Source organism: Rhipicephalus microplus, chromosome 6 (assembly GCF_043290135.1).
Source record: "Rhipicephalus microplus isolate Deutch F79 chromosome 6, USDA_Rmic, whole genome shotgun sequence".
NCBI classification, from domain to species: domain Eukaryota; kingdom Metazoa; phylum Arthropoda; class Arachnida; order Ixodida; family Ixodidae; genus Rhipicephalus; species Rhipicephalus microplus.
The window spans coordinates 86,671,087-86,686,639 of NC_134705.1; the positions used below are offsets into that span (position 1 = coordinate 86,671,087).

The 15,553-nt window shown below is 45.4% G+C and overlaps 1 long non-coding RNA gene across 1 annotated transcript; it reads left to right on the forward strand.

Annotated features, from left to right (window-relative positions):
- The first annotated feature begins 316 nt into the window (after positions 1–316).
- Positions 317–10,615, forward strand: LOC142764819 (uncharacterized). The gene is made up of 4 exons (XR_012883907.1): positions 317–411; positions 507–530; positions 7,933–7,959; positions 10,592–10,615. It is a non-coding gene; the product is annotated as an uncharacterized LOC142764819 (long non-coding RNA).
- The last annotated feature ends 4,938 nt before the right edge of the window (positions 10,616–15,553 follow it).

Sequence of the window (15,553 nt, forward strand, 5' to 3'; positions counted from 1 at the left end):
CGTCAAATCATCTTACCCTCTCATGCCAATTTCGGTTCACGCCAAGGTAAGGGGTGGCCATGACAGCACCCACACGTGAGCGGCTAGATAGATAGATAGATAGATAGATAGATAGATAGATAGATAGATAGATAGATAGATAGATAGATAGATAGATAGATAGATAGATATAGATACGTTCAAAATCGCCGAAGTTCGCCTAGAAATGCTTCGCACTAAGAAAAAAAAAACGTTGCATTTTCTTTTTTTTTAATGTCGATCTAATGTTCAGTTGTTCTTTCAACACTTTGTTTTCCTCGTGAACAGGTTCTCCGTTAAAAGTGGCTCTGCTCAAGTCATTGACCACCAAGCGGCGCTGAACTCCTAAGCAAGTCTCGTAGCACAAGCAGCGACACAAGAACGAAATCATGAGTGAGTACAGAGATCCGAACCTGATGATCCACTCGTATCTATATATGAGAGCAAACAATATCCCATGCAAATAATGCCTGTTTCTTTCATTTCAGCTGAGATATCGCAGTACAGCGTGGGTAAGCGCACGCCCGTCATTGTGGCTCCTGACGCTTCTTGATTCGTCGCCAGTTTTTCCGATGCAGTTCTCTCTTCTCTTTAAGGCGAAAATATCAAGTGACTCGTTGCGCGAGCTTTTTGAGGGAAACATGACAAGTGAAGAAAGTGGTACAAAAACTCACGCGACCTATATACTCCGTTTCACACATCAGGTGCAACGCCTTGGAAGCTATGCAAGAAGCTTGGCCAGCGAAACGTGTCGCTCTGCGCCTCTCGTTGTCGTTCGCGTGTACTCTGATTAGTACTGATCAGTGTTGCGGAATGGCACCGCCATTCCATGCCGATTCATTCCTCGGAATGAAAAACACCCATTTCTGCTCCGGGAATGACCGGGCACTTCCATTTCATTCCTGCGATTCCTCAACGTAGGAAATGCATCGGTTTTATTGGGTTAAGAATGTACGCCCCATAAAGCTGATGTCCTTAGATGTATTAATAACTGCAAAATTACGCAAAACACATTACTAAGATCAAGGCCCATCTTGTGCAGTACAACTTCTTTACTCATTCCCATGGGGGTTGCAGTTCTTTTGCTGCCTTTTGTACTTGCATGTTCCCTATGTTTGAACGAATTCTGATACTTTATCACTGTTTAGGCTTAAATGTCTCAATGCTAAAATGACGACATAGCGTATTTTTATTCCGAAAAAAAAAGTAGCGTTTAAGAACAAGCAGCTTTTTCACACATCTGGAGTGGTCGTGAGAATATAGAGAGAACTAAGTTTGGTCAGTGGGGAACAAACCCTCTACATCTGCAGGTGTTTGAACGGTGCTTAGCTCGGGTACCTTGGGCGTTTGCACCGAATACGGAATACTGGGCCGCAGTGTTCTTCAGAACTGACGATTTTCAATCGTGCCGAGCAAGCATAAAGTGGCTGAGGAGAACTTTTTGTGTTCGCCTGCGCGCACGTCTTCATTGCCTTCCTTGTCGCAAAGGTTAATTACGTGCGTCAGACACTAAACTGCTCGTGAGATAAAGATCAGGCTGTGCATACAGTATCGCGACATTCGAGTGGGATTATTTTATTTATTTATTTATAGAATACTACGGACAAAAAGTCCAAGCAGGGTGAGCATACATGAAACACACTAAATAACAGAATGAAACAAGGTTGCAAAGCGTTTTTTACACAATTTCTTTGCTATAAGACAGAGGGGTTATGACTTAAAAAAAAAGTAACAATTGAACGACAAGGCGATAATACAATTCAAGAAAGTCATGGAAGAAGAGTATTTACACAAATGGTCAAGGGCGTTGAGAAATGCTTCGGTTAGTTTATTCCAATCATCTATTGTTTGTGGGAAGAAGGAGTACCGAAAAGTATCAGTCCTTGCTAAGATTGGCGTTAGGGAATGAGGATAGTGGTGTCGGGTGGGTCTGCTTAACAAGGGGGATACGTATGCTGCGGTGTCTAAGGGTAGCCTGTGGTTTACTATGTCTGAAAGAAACTGTAGCCGACTTTTTTTTTCTTCGAATTTGTAATAGTTCTATACCATTTGCCGTTAGTAATGCAGTGGGGGAGTTGGTTGGCATAAATTTACTATATATGAATCGTACTGCTTTTCTTTAAATTCTTTCTAAGTTTTGAACGTAAATTTTTGTGTGGGGATCCCAAACTATGGAGGCGTACTCAAGTTTAGGCCTAATTAAGGAAAAGTAGGAGAGGAGTTTAACACTATAGGTGGAGCAGTCTTGAGCTTGTGGCGGAGGAGGCATAATTTACGGAAAGTGGCAGAGCAGATGTTATTTATGTGCAAATTCCAGGATAAGGTACTTGTTAACGTTAAGCCTAAGTATTTATAGGTGGCTACTTTAAGTAAAGGTGCTTCAGCTAAATTGTATGTGTAGTCTAATGGGACTTTTCGCGCGTTATGGGGAGATACACACATTTGTTTGCATTAAGAAGCATTCCCCATTGTTCACGCCATTTTGATACATTGCCTAAGTTAGTATTAAGATCACATTTGTCACTAATGCAGGTTACATCTCTAAACAAAACACAATCGTCAGCAAATAAACGAATTTGTACCGGGGTGCTAATTACATTGACAATGTCATTAATGTAGACGAGAAACAGAAGGGGGCCTAGTACGCTCCCCTGCGGAACGCCAGAAGTCACAGGAAGGCAGCCCGATTGCTTTTCTCCTACCTGAACATATTGGTTGCGATTGAGCAGATAAGCTGAGATCCAGGAGATAAATAGTTCTGGTATACCAACTAACCGAAGCTTTATAATCAGTTTATCGTGTGGAACTGTGTCGAATGCTTTACTGTAGTCTAAGAATATTACATCAATTTGGCCGTTAGCATCAAGACAGGCTGCAAAATTATAAACGATCAATGGCAACCAACGAAGAGGGATTTGTTTCTTCGTTCAATATACCCTGGCATGATGTTTTTTTTTTTTTGTACACCAACTCATGGATCAGTTTCTCTTTTACAAATAGACCGATTGTTCACACTTTTACGCCACGCCTACCCTTGGCTCTAAATAACTAAATTTGGACCCAAAGAATGCGTTGCGGCCTTCAACTTTAAAAGAAAATTACACCATCTCGCCTTAAAGGGAATCATGAGGAGATGGGGAGCAGCATTTGGGGTGCACACCAAATTTCAGTTTACATTCACTCGGCGTTTCCGTTAGTGTGCATGGTTAGATTTAGTGTTTGTGTTATTGTTACGTTGTGTTTGTGCATTCTCGAAGAAGTGTCGCTTGAATCGTGCGGTCACTCGGTCGGTTCCCGGTCACTGCAGTTGTCTCGAAAGCCTCGCTACCTTTGCCGTAGATTCGCACTGTCTCTCAGTAGCGGCAGCGGTAGCTCGACGCCGACGCTTGGCTTGCGTTTCCCTGGCGCGGAGTTCGGGATCACCTTGCCTGCGGAGGCACTTGCGTTCGGCCTCGCGAGCCCAGCGCCGTTGCTGCTCCGCGTGCAGATGTTGGAGTGCAACTGGCGCCGACGTTGACGTTACAACTAATCTGAACGGGAGCGAAGCGAAAATCACAGAACTTAGCCCGGTATTCACAAACGCTCCTCGACTCGACTTTCACCCTTCACTTGATAGGGTTGAGCACTGCGCTGCTGCTCGGCTGAAAATGACGCTGCGCTACTCAGGAATAGCAGCAAATTATCACTGATATGCAGTGACTTGCCCTGCCTAGAGATGGCGCTCCCATAGGCTTTCTCAAGTGAAGGTGGAGCGTTGAGTGAAGGGGCGTTCTATAAAATACGGGGATTGGAAGCCGTGTGTCTGCACGCACTTACATAAAATGGGGGAGGGAGAGGAGAGAGTGGGTTTACAAGCTGTAGCGCGGGCGGAGGAGGAAAGATGGTGACCGAACGCTTGTGTGAAGGAGGAGAGTGGGAGAGAGGAGGCACATGCGCAGTGGAGCGTGGACACCACCGGATTAAGCTTGCTCATAAGACGCTTCCGTCTAAAAAAAAAAAAAAAAACGTGTGCGCAGGCATACATGACTAATTTGAGCATGATATTATATTAGTAGAAATTGATGGTGTAGCGAAATGTTTCTCTTCAATGCCTTATTTGCTTGGTGGTGCGAACATGGACATGCGCTGAGTCGTGGCAACCAAGCGAAGATTGATTGATTGATTTGTGGGGTTTAACGTCCCAAAACCACCATATGATTATGAGAGACGCCGTAGTGGAGGGCTCCGGAAATTTTGACCACCTGGGGTTCTTTAACGTGCACCCAAATCTGAGCACACGGGCCTACGACATTTCCGCCTCCATCAGAAATGCAGCCGCCGCAGCCGGGATTTGAACCCGCGACCTGCGGGTCAGACCGAGCGAAGAAGCAACGAAAGAAAAGAATAACGATAATAATGAAATGGTCCCACCCCGGAACACTGCACTCTACGAAGAAAAGAAGGGTTTGGAAGGTTGCTTCATTAGAAGAGTAACTAACCGTCACACCTATTATTACATTTTAGACATAACTGCGGAGTCACTCTGCCCTCTCATGGTTACTCAAGGGAGCAACAGTTATTTTTCGCAGAACAGAAATAAGCTTTCAGTTGGCCTAACTAGCATATTGAAGTGCGTGCAGGGCATGCGATTAGATCAAGGTGGTTTTTCGATTGGATGTGCAATGAATACGCAAACATAGCATTCAGAAATAAATTTCAGAAAACTTACAGTAAACACACGGGATTCGAACCCACGGCCATTCAATCAGCATACGCGTATGCTAACCACTCCACCACACCATGCTGTGGCACCATTTGGAAGGAAACATGTCTATGTATGCATCAACGGGTCGTTTGCACACGGCTCAAACACTTCTCCAGTTACTCCAAAAACAGGGCGCTTTCCTTCACCAGGAGGAAAGTGCCCCTCCTTGCCGTGCCATCTACAGGCTTTTGCACTAATTTCGTCTTTTGGGGGACCAAAGCACCTTTTTCGGGGTAACTGCGCAGTGACCCCGGAAAACGTTTTCGAGTGGAAGGGTCTCCTGGGTAAGAGCGTGCAGCACTTGTCGCAAGCAGCCCTCAGAATTTAAAAGCGACTCCCGCCCCCCCAACCCCGTTCCTTTTTTTTCTATTTATCAGAACAACAACACGTCGGGCAATTGGTCACTTGTTATTTGCCAATAACTACGACGTGAATTTGTGCTACCTCGCGTCATAATGACCTCGCCACAGATCGCTTAGCACTTGTCACATCGTTACGACGTCATCGCACGGCGTCATCAATGACTTAGATCACGTGGGTTTTTGTACCACTTGTTCGGAAAGTTTCAGAGGGGACAAAAAATGCAGCACAATGCAACGTCAGTGCAGCCACGCTTTCTCCGAAAGCGCCTCAAAATGCCTTTCTGCAAATCTGCTCCCCGACTGTACAACCTACACTGCCTTACCAAGTGCGGTGCAGCGTATCGTCCTTAAGGGTGTATTGATACAAATGTCAAATATTTTTGGATTGTCGCTACTTAATATGGCTACCTTGAAGAGAGAGAAGAAAAAAAGATCTTTAGGCTTCGATATCGAGGGGTGGCTTCTCATTGACGTGTCATTGCAGCGTGATCGATGCCAAGTGGAGACTTTACAATTGCCAACGTATACGTAGTAGCGGCAGATCCATAGTCTGGTGCACATAGCGTACGATGACCTAATTATTGTGATCCCGACCGGGATATTTGCGGCCTTAGGCTGGACGCGGAACTCATGCAGAGTTCGAAAACACTGTGAATCTTTGTTGACTCCTCGGGATATTGTCCATCGCGCTGGGCCAGGACTGCTAATGTGGCAAAGAAAAATACGCATAACAACAAAGTGGAATATCTTACCCGGGTTTTCTGGCTCCGCAGTGTAGAGAGCCTGATACTGCATAGAAGGAAACAGGCAGCGTCCTTTTAAATGTCTCAAAATTTTGTCAATACTCCTTTTATGTTACAGTACAACATACTGCCACACTTCTTTGTTTACATTAATTTCTTCGCAAATAGAAGGTAGTGAGCCAGATTTGATTCTAGTTGACCGAGCTCACTTTTTTTCTCCCTCGGAAACCACAGCGAAACAGAAGCGTAACAGAGCGTGGAAGTGTCGTAGGTTTGTCCGTAATAATTTCGAATCATTTTTACACGATATATATTTAGGTGATTAATGCCGGAATCTACTACGGCTCCACTGACGTATTTCCGTCACGGATATGACGCTCCAAAGTATACGCTACGAGATGACAAAGAAATCTAGGAGAAAAAGCTCCGTCCTCAGGAGCCAAGCGTACGACCCATCATTCCACAACACATGGCGCAAACCGACTCGGCCACACAGCGTCCGTTCCTCAGCTTGCTATTCGTGAGCTATTATATACGCCTTTAGTGCTGGTGGGGGTCAGAGATTGGTGACGTTAGCCCGTTCTTGCTATGACAGGCGCGATGGCTCGAAGAGCGCGCTCTAAAAGCCGCCGCCCCGCACATTGCGATGCGCTGGCGCTTCAACAGGGCCTCGTAGCTCCCGCGTGCGCTCCCACCTTTTCATCAGGGTGGTTTTTACGTCGTGTGCTTTCACCGCAATTGCGCGTTGAAGTGAGACGGCACGAAGGTCACTTCGGCCACTGCACCGGCCGCGCTTTGGAAAGGAGCGCGCTGCTCACACCCAGGCAACAGTTGTGACCCTGTTAATCCGCACTCATCCCGTGTATACCTGTGCGTTTGTTCCATGCGTTTTTATTTGTGTTTCAGCAGAGCGCTGTAAGTGTCAAGCTGTGACAGTTGTTAGTTTGGGAAGGAGGGTACTGATTTTTAAATATAAAAAAAATGAAAAGTGAGCCCCGCAACTGACAGGATCAGAGTGTGAAACCTCAGCATGCAGTAGCTCACAGGGGAAGGGATGAGAAGGGATTAGACAGGGAAGCAAAGTTTGTAAGATGGTTAGAGAAGTCTGTGGACGGGGCTCTGATCAGCGAGCGAGCATATCGAAGAGAGGAGATCCTGGACGAAACAACCGCCAGACATGCAATAAGCCGAGCGTATCCCCGCGGTTAGTTCGGGCTCATCCTGTGTATGTTCTTTTCATGCGCCCTTTCTGCTTCATCAAGAACGTGCTTCAAGTTTCGAGCGGCCTGCCGCTCTTCGCGTCTCATTACATGCGAAGGAACCTGCTATATATCACTCATTTCTAGACTCGTGGTGGCGAAACAATGCACAGCAAACGCTGAAGTATACCTCTGTAAAAACATATTTCGCCTTCGTGTTATAGCGATTTCTATCACAAGTGGGTTAGTTATGTTTTCTCTTGTACTTGCCGCTTGTACAGAAGCGTAGGGTTTAAGAACAACCATTTTGCGTAATTTAATTAGGTAAAGAACCAGCACTTTTTACTGATAATATATTAATAATTAAAAAGTGAAGGGACACAATGCCACAAGTGTTATTTTGAGGCGTTAAATTTAAACCCACAGAGACTGCAAGCAATACTCGGTGCGGATCACGCCTCAGTGTTCGAGAATCCTCACGTTTGTAGTGTATCGATCGTTTTGTCAAGATTGCGCAGGACGCGAACACTCAAGCTATTTACAGAGCTTGCGCGACTACCAGCGATAAGCCTCGCGTGATACAGCGTGCTTCAACGATGATCACATTAACGGCGACCTCCGCTCTGCGCGCCGAACGGTGTATATAGGGTGCATTGCTTACTGTAACATGATTTTCAGCTTCACGGCCACAAGGTTGGCCAAATGAAGTGTTCCACTTTCAAGAAGCATACTGTTGTCTTCGTACACGTCACGACCACGTGACAATGCTAACACAGCAAAATCAGTCAAATGCGTATTTCGCGCGGCCGCATAGAGTGACGATGGCCTAATTTTAATGCATTGATGTTACTGTCTCTCTCTCACAGCTGGCAGCCAGATGTCTCAAGTGTCAGGTAAGTTTCTGATGGTTATCTGCTACATACTTTTACTTTGCTTTCTTGCTGTATGCATGATGTATGGGTGCTATCACCCCCTCTACTGTCGTTTGCGCCCCATGCCGCATGCGCATCTCACGGATTTAGGCCTAACAGCCGCCGAGTGAAAAGTTGCTCTGTTCCCGCTGCGCGAATGCACCAGCAGCGCCACGCGATCAGCGGCGGGGTATGGGCCGGCACAGAAAAAACTGTAGCGAGTTTTTTTTTTTATTTTTTTGGAGATTGGGGGGGGGGGAGGGTCTGTTTGTTGTGGGCGCTGACGGACGTCTCCAGCGGTTGGGGGTCTGTGAGTGGCGACACCGCAGGTCGATTTCCGCGTATCGCTCGTGGTGAGTCGAACGTCGGCGACGCCGCATTCGCGCTACCTTGCTGTTATCCTCGTGTGTTGTATCGGACTACGGTATAAGGTTATTTTCAGCGTGTCACCAGGGACATATTTGATTCGACTGGTGATATCATCGTTGTAAAAGTGAGTGAATAAATGTACAGGTCGGTCCACTGTTAGAGGTAACACGAGAGCGCGTAGGCTGCACATCAACCGACAGTTGAAAAAAAAAAAAAACACGTTCGCTTTCGGTGTAATCTATTTCTGAACAAGATAGCGAGTGACGGCCGGTAGGCAAGCGCTGCTAGATTGCACTTCCTCTTCGCTGCGATGCCTGCAGTGCGTCGTCTTCTGCCAACAAATAGGTGACCGGTAAAAGAGCGAGGGATTGTGGGATGAACCGTCTGTTACCGGCTTCCGGTTCGAGAAGAGTAGACGACGGTGAACCGCTTCGCCGCAAGCCTCAGATTATTCGAGATTCGTGCGCGCGGTTGCCCGTTAATCTTCGTCCAGATAAAGCATGGTCGGTTGTTGAGCCGTTGGCTGCTCCAACTCGAGCGTGAAAGGCAAACGCATGAATCGATTGCCAAGAAAGAAAAATGAGGTGGGCCGCGGCTGTGAAGAGAGCCACGGTGACAGGTAGCGTTTGAGTATACACGGAACGTTAAATCCAGAGTGTGCGAAAAGAATTTCATCACAGATACACGTGTATTGCACACTAAAAAAACCTTACGCATGAATTTGCTGTGAATATCATATTGAGAAATAAACTGTCGCGCAGGCACGCCTACCAAATATATTAAGGGAACGCGCGGGTGAAATCTACCTGCCATGCGAGATGTGCGCCGGGCATTGCACCCATATATATGACGAAAAAGGCAAAAGCTTCGCTCAAGAGTGAGTTAACACGAAGCGCTGGACGAGTGCATTTACGTTTATCTTGGTCAAGCTGTGCGCCAAGACGGCAATCAAAGGAAGAAGTGCGTTAAACATGCCCAGGGTTTAGATTATTTGGTGCCGTCCATGTCTGACTGTATTGTTTTACTGCCGCCACGCCGCGCAGCTTAATCAAGATAGGCATTTATATAAGCATCTGGCTTCGACTAAGAAATTCATCTTATAGCCCGCACAAGGTGAGAAAAAAAAAAGATGTCTCAATTCGCTCAACAAGTGCTGCGCTTCATGCCGATCGACCGACGATGTCGGCAGCCGAAGCAGCGATCCCGAAATGAACTTTTAGCACACTGCTACAGTCATCCCCATCCCCTGAGATCTTTAAAATTGTGATTTTTTATCTGCAGTAACGTATCATACAACGAAAACTGTCTTCTGTATCGACTGATCTGCTAGCCAAACTGAAAGTACCCCCGAACAGCATAAGTGCATTGCAGAAAATCTTAGTGCGATAAAACGTTTCCGTACCGTTCATTGCTTTCGTAGCTTGCCATTGTCACAATCACGGTTAGCAAAAACAAAAAAAAAACAACTTCTAAAGCACCAACATTGCACGGAGAGGTATTTTTTTTTTCAACGGAGCGGTACGAAAATGCGCGCGTTCCGCTGCTAACTAGCGTGGTGCGTCGATCCGGAAGCCGTCTTATCCCACAGTTCCCTACGACCGCCCGTATTACCGGTCACCTATTGAATATGCTGCGCGAGCACGGCGCAAGCTGTAGGCATTGCCCAACATCGCTATCAGGCCATGAATCGTTATCTTGACTGATGACGCGGAAAGTGAGCGTGTTTTCCTTACAGCTGTCGGCTGATGGTGCTCTATAGGCAGCCGCCGCAGAGCGCAGGCCACGCGCTCGCGTTCCCTCTAAAAGTGGACCGACCTGTACAAGTCTTCGGTTTGCAAGACCGCGAGACAGCGCCCGTTTGTTCCGAGAGCCCACAACACCGAAAGGAATAATAAAAAAAATCTCGTATCGGTTTCTCTTCGACTAGCATACAACTCTTCACTGATGATTTATGCGTTTTGATCAGTTTCTTGAAGTTGTAAAAACGTTTCCTTACCCATCTGTTATCTAGCGTTCTTATCTAGTAGCTAACGGCAGAAAAAACTGCACAAATGAGACCATGCGATGTAAAAAAGAAAATCAAAAAGCACACTTGATGATAACAAGAAAAGAGCAGCCAGACACAACACAAACGCAAGGAGAAACAAACGCAAATCAATTCTCAGCAGTTCCTTGCATTTTTCAGTTAGGTTGGAGCTGGCTTAAATTTGCTAATTGTCCCTTTCTTTTCTCTCTCTCATTTCAGGCTTCGACTCCAGCAGCACTTCGGGTAAGTCTTACCAGCATCCGCATGGTTGCAGATGGCAGAACTTAATCGGTGCTATCTCTGGCCACGGCTCCCTAACTGAAAACGCGTAATACTTCAAACATTTCAGCATCAAACACCCTATACAAAGAATGCATCGCTATTTAGTCGGTCAAGCGTAATTGCATATTTCGCGACACGCCTTTACGCAAGGAAGGGTGCAGCGAATAACCAATCATTTCAGCGCTATGGGAGCAAAATGTGAAGTGGCATGTAAGAACATATTCCAAATAAACTTTAGAAAATTGACAGCCTAAAAAAGCGCAATTATCAGATTTTTTCGACAAAAGGTTATGTTTATTATACGCTTAATATTAATAGCACGCATGAATAAGATAAACCAGTGCTTATAGCAGTATTTTTGGTACTAAGGCATAAATAGAAATGATACGAATGGCCTTTTAAAGCCTACTGAACCATAACGTCCCGACAAGGTGCTTGTGTGCATACATGTGTGTGCGGTTGAACATTTGATGCAGGGGACGGCTTTATGCTCTCCCATAGTAGAGTACCTATTCTCTTTTTCCACTCTAAACCACTTTTTTCTAAACACAGGTACGAGCTTCTCGTCACATGCTCATGAAAAACATCGCGACGTTCTCGCGGCCACAGAGTTTCCTAAAATTAACTAGAGGGTACTCTGCATGGCGATGCAATCGTTCAGCGACCATGGGAATGATTAGTGCGTGGGTTTGTCTAGTCTTCGTACTTGCGAGCGGCAAATCGAACTTGTGGCTTCGTTTATTGCTGTGTTTCGGTTTTGTTTCGAAGGAAAGACCGAACCCTTTTAAACTTTGTGACCCAATTCAAAATGATGAGCCTAAAATAGGGCGATGAATTACTATCGCTGAACATTTGCTCATTTTTGTTTAGTGAGAAAACAGCTTCAAGGCACACAAACACACACGGAGCCAGAAGTACGAAGATTAGACAAATACGTGCACTACCCATCATTCCCAATGCTCGCTGAAGCGCCGCGCGTTGCAGCTCCCATAGAAACTATAGCGCCAGAGTTCCCTCCATTGTATATTTAGGAAACCCTATGCCCGCGGCCACTCTGCTCTGAGACTCCAATGGTGGCACATAAACGGCCATTTTTCGTCCTTAGGTGTCGGACGGTATCAAAACTAGGCATACTGGTGCATGAAGTCACCCGCATCAATACCGCAGCCTGAGGACAAACTATATAGTGTCAATGTCGGGAGGTCTGCCATGCGTAAATCGACTTTACGATTAAAAAAATATATATGTATATCTGGAGCACCTTCTCAACATCATAATTGATCCAAACCATGTCTGTACGACACAGATCAGTATGTCGAGGTAAAGTCAGCTTCGAAAAGTTAGCCTAAGTACCCTTTAAGTCGTAATTTGCCGTTTTCAGATTGCAAAAATGGTGTATGCACAACCAGGTTGAAGTATTCTTCTAAAGTGGGACGCACCTCAGACGCCCTTCTTTTTTTTTTTTCATTCTTTCCAGTGGCAGCTCCAGAGTAAGTAAATGCTCAGTTGATAAAGCATCTTATTGATATAGATTGTAGAAACGTGACAACAAGCTCGTGGCACGTGAATTTTGGAGTCACTGAGAGTGCTTCAGTGGTGCTTCAGCAACGGTTTTTCTTAGAACATAATGTTTTCCCTAACAGAAACATGTCAGGTTCACTCAGTGACTGTAATTGTATGAAAACACGTAAATTACAACAAAACTTGACTAAGGGGCATTTCAACTGGTCAGTAATGGCAGTTATTGTCAATGGCAACATGTTCATAGCTATTGAGACGACATTGTCGTATTAGTGTTTGAATCAAACTTAAAGTCGGCATCTGGAACCCTGCAGTAGGCGAAAATACGGTGTTCTCTAAACGGCAAAGCTGGCTTGCAAACCGTTCCTTGCCCGACGAACCAAAAGACTGCCGTCATCATAAGCGTGTATGTGCCACATAAATTTGATTAAACACCACAACTTACCACTGGTCCGCCAAAAACGAAGAAGGCAGCAGTCAGGCTAACAACAAATGGCTGCCAAGCAATCATTGTGCCAGAGCGCGAAGATATATCTTCGCTCTTGTTCTACATATATGTAGAACGAAAGCATAATAATTCGAACAGCAGTGAGGACTTCGAGAAGACACTGTAGCAGTGGGAGGCGTGTACGCCATCGACGACGTGCCCGTCTGTATCTGTATCGTGCGCCTAGTCTTCGGAACTTCTAGATCGGTGTCGTGTCTGTAACTCTCTCTGGTTTAACTAGGACCTTTCTGCACTGAGAAGCAACCTAGAAACAACTAGGTTAGTCTTCAGAATCGCCCAGGTCTGCTTTTTAAAGACTTGCGCAGCCTATTTAAAGCTTCGCCGGTCTTTCTTTTTTTTTTCCTCTCGCAGACATATGTGTGGAGCGCCTGTAGCCCTGAGCAAACCCAACGTCTGCATGAGACGTGTCGTAACTATAGTGCGATTGCCCCAACAATCTCTCTTGTCAGTTTCCTTTAACGAAAAACCCACACATTATTATATAGGGGGGTACACGTAAAATCCTTATACAGTATACGTACTTAATTATTAATTACACTGCATGTTCTGCCAGTGTGGACATTCCAATGGCGCTCGTGCAAGCATCTTACCGTAGGTGTTTGGAACAATGTTTTGGCACGTGGTTGCAGTGGTGCTGAAACAAGATGGTGAGATGTTGAATCTTTATTAGATCAACTTGTCGGGAAAGTTCCCGTGTTTTAACTGTAGTATTTTATGCCTGCGGAAATTCGACATCCGTGCCGCCTTCCTCCTTGTTCCCCTCTTCTTCACAATTTGGAAATGGATCATGGCTTAGCGTGCGTGTCCGGAACATGGCCACACCAGCATCTGCAACAGATGTCACGCTGCTGTGACAAGACTGGGAGTCAATTAGGGAAGTCTTTATGGGGCTAACTTGTACTCGAAAAACAAAAAGTCGGAGATACTGCATGGCGTAGGCTGACAGCGTGCACAGCGGTCGTTGGTCGTCGCGATCCGATCAACTGTAAGGCACGTCGAAATATGTTCTTGTGGCATTGAAGAATCCAGCGTTTTCGTTAGTGCAGGCCACGTTAGTTCTGCGATAAACTCCAGTGTTCATGTTGCACGTTACAGTCTAAAATAATGTCTGAGAAGCTTCCTAGGCATTCCCGTATGACTTGCACAAGACCGTAGTTATACGAGTCACTGCAGCCTTTAGAATAAAAATTAAAAGTCGGCGAGGCTTCTACTGTGTCGTGAAACATGGAAACTGTACTGTCTTCAAGACTAATCTGATCGCTCTCAGGTGGTTCCTATAGGCTTTAGCTAGGCTCGAGTCTAACCGCAGAGAGTCAGACACATGAAACGGATGCCCCAACTTTCGAAACAGGAACTCACGCTGAAACCAAACGTTCGCACTTCTCGTAGTTTTACGGGTACGTCATCGTTGTCGTCGGCCTTCCGTCAGTTCGGGGTGTTCTCGCAGCTGCCATTGCCTTTCGCGTTCCCTAGTCTTCTTTCGTGATACTCAGGGTGTTCGGCTCCCCGTCATGTCATCGCACGTATTTGTTGTTGTGCTAACTGTTACGGTTTTAATTCTTAGATAATCACGTCAAGTCTGTGGCACATACTCGTCGAGGATGGTAATTTCTTTAGGGTGGTCGTTGTACGAATAAGCCAGCTTCGTTTTTAGTGGAAAAAGAAGCGCACGAGGCGGTGTATACCTCACTCTCAACACAATGTGCTTGTCTTTGTCCTCTAGCTTCACTTTTGTTCATTTTGTCGCGCTGTTAACTGTGATCAATCAATAATTCTGCTTGGTTGCACGCTTTTTCGCGCGCAGTGACGAGTCCTCGTTGTCGGCTGTGACCATCTTGCTTGCGATCTTCTTGATCGGCGGTGCCGTTATGGTGATCGCCTTCATATTCCTCAGCAGTGACGGTGAGTTCTCTTTAAATCGCGTTCAGTAGCACTGATAGGTGATTTCATGATTATGAAACATCACATCGAAAGGACACGCAATGCTCACGACGAGGACAAGCGCCGGACGAAAATTTCCAGTGGCCGCCATGGCTATTAAAGGCGAAGTAAAGTGTTTCTTAGCGAACTTCGGCAGTTTGATATCTATCTATCTATCTATCTATCTATCTATCTATCTATCTATCTATCTATCTATCTATCTATCTATCTATCTATCTATCTATCTATCTATCTATCTATCTATCTATCTATCTATCTATCTATCTATCTATCTATCTATCTATCTATCTATCTATCTATCTATCTATCTATCTATCTATCTATCTATCTATCTATCTATCTATCTATCTATCTATCTATCTATCTATCTATCTATCCACCTACGACATTTAGCTCTCCTGACCCTTTTGATAATGGTATCGATACCAAGCTTGGTGTGGCATAACATGACTATGGAGGACATATCTGACTGGTCATAACAGAAAAATCTTGATATGTATGTCATGAATGTCATGATTTACATTTCATGGTCCTGCAGCTCTTGCGGTGGTTTCGTTCACATGGTATGTTGCCAAACTGATATGGCATATCACGATTGCATGGCGAACACAAGTGACTGAACCCAACATGAAAATCATGACGTGCGTGTCATGTAAGTCATTACTACACGCCACGCACATTGTTACACGCACATTACTAAACGCACATTACTACACGCCAGCACCAGCTTCACATATACCAAATTTGGTATTACGCAACGCAAACGGACGATGAAGGTAAATGACACGTCCAAACATGATAATTACTATATGAGTGTCCTGTAAAGCATGACTACATGCTACGCTCATAGCGCGCTCGCGGCCGTTTCGCTCGCTCAATGTGTACCAAATGCGGCAATACGGGAAGTGAACGGACGGCGAAGGTAAATG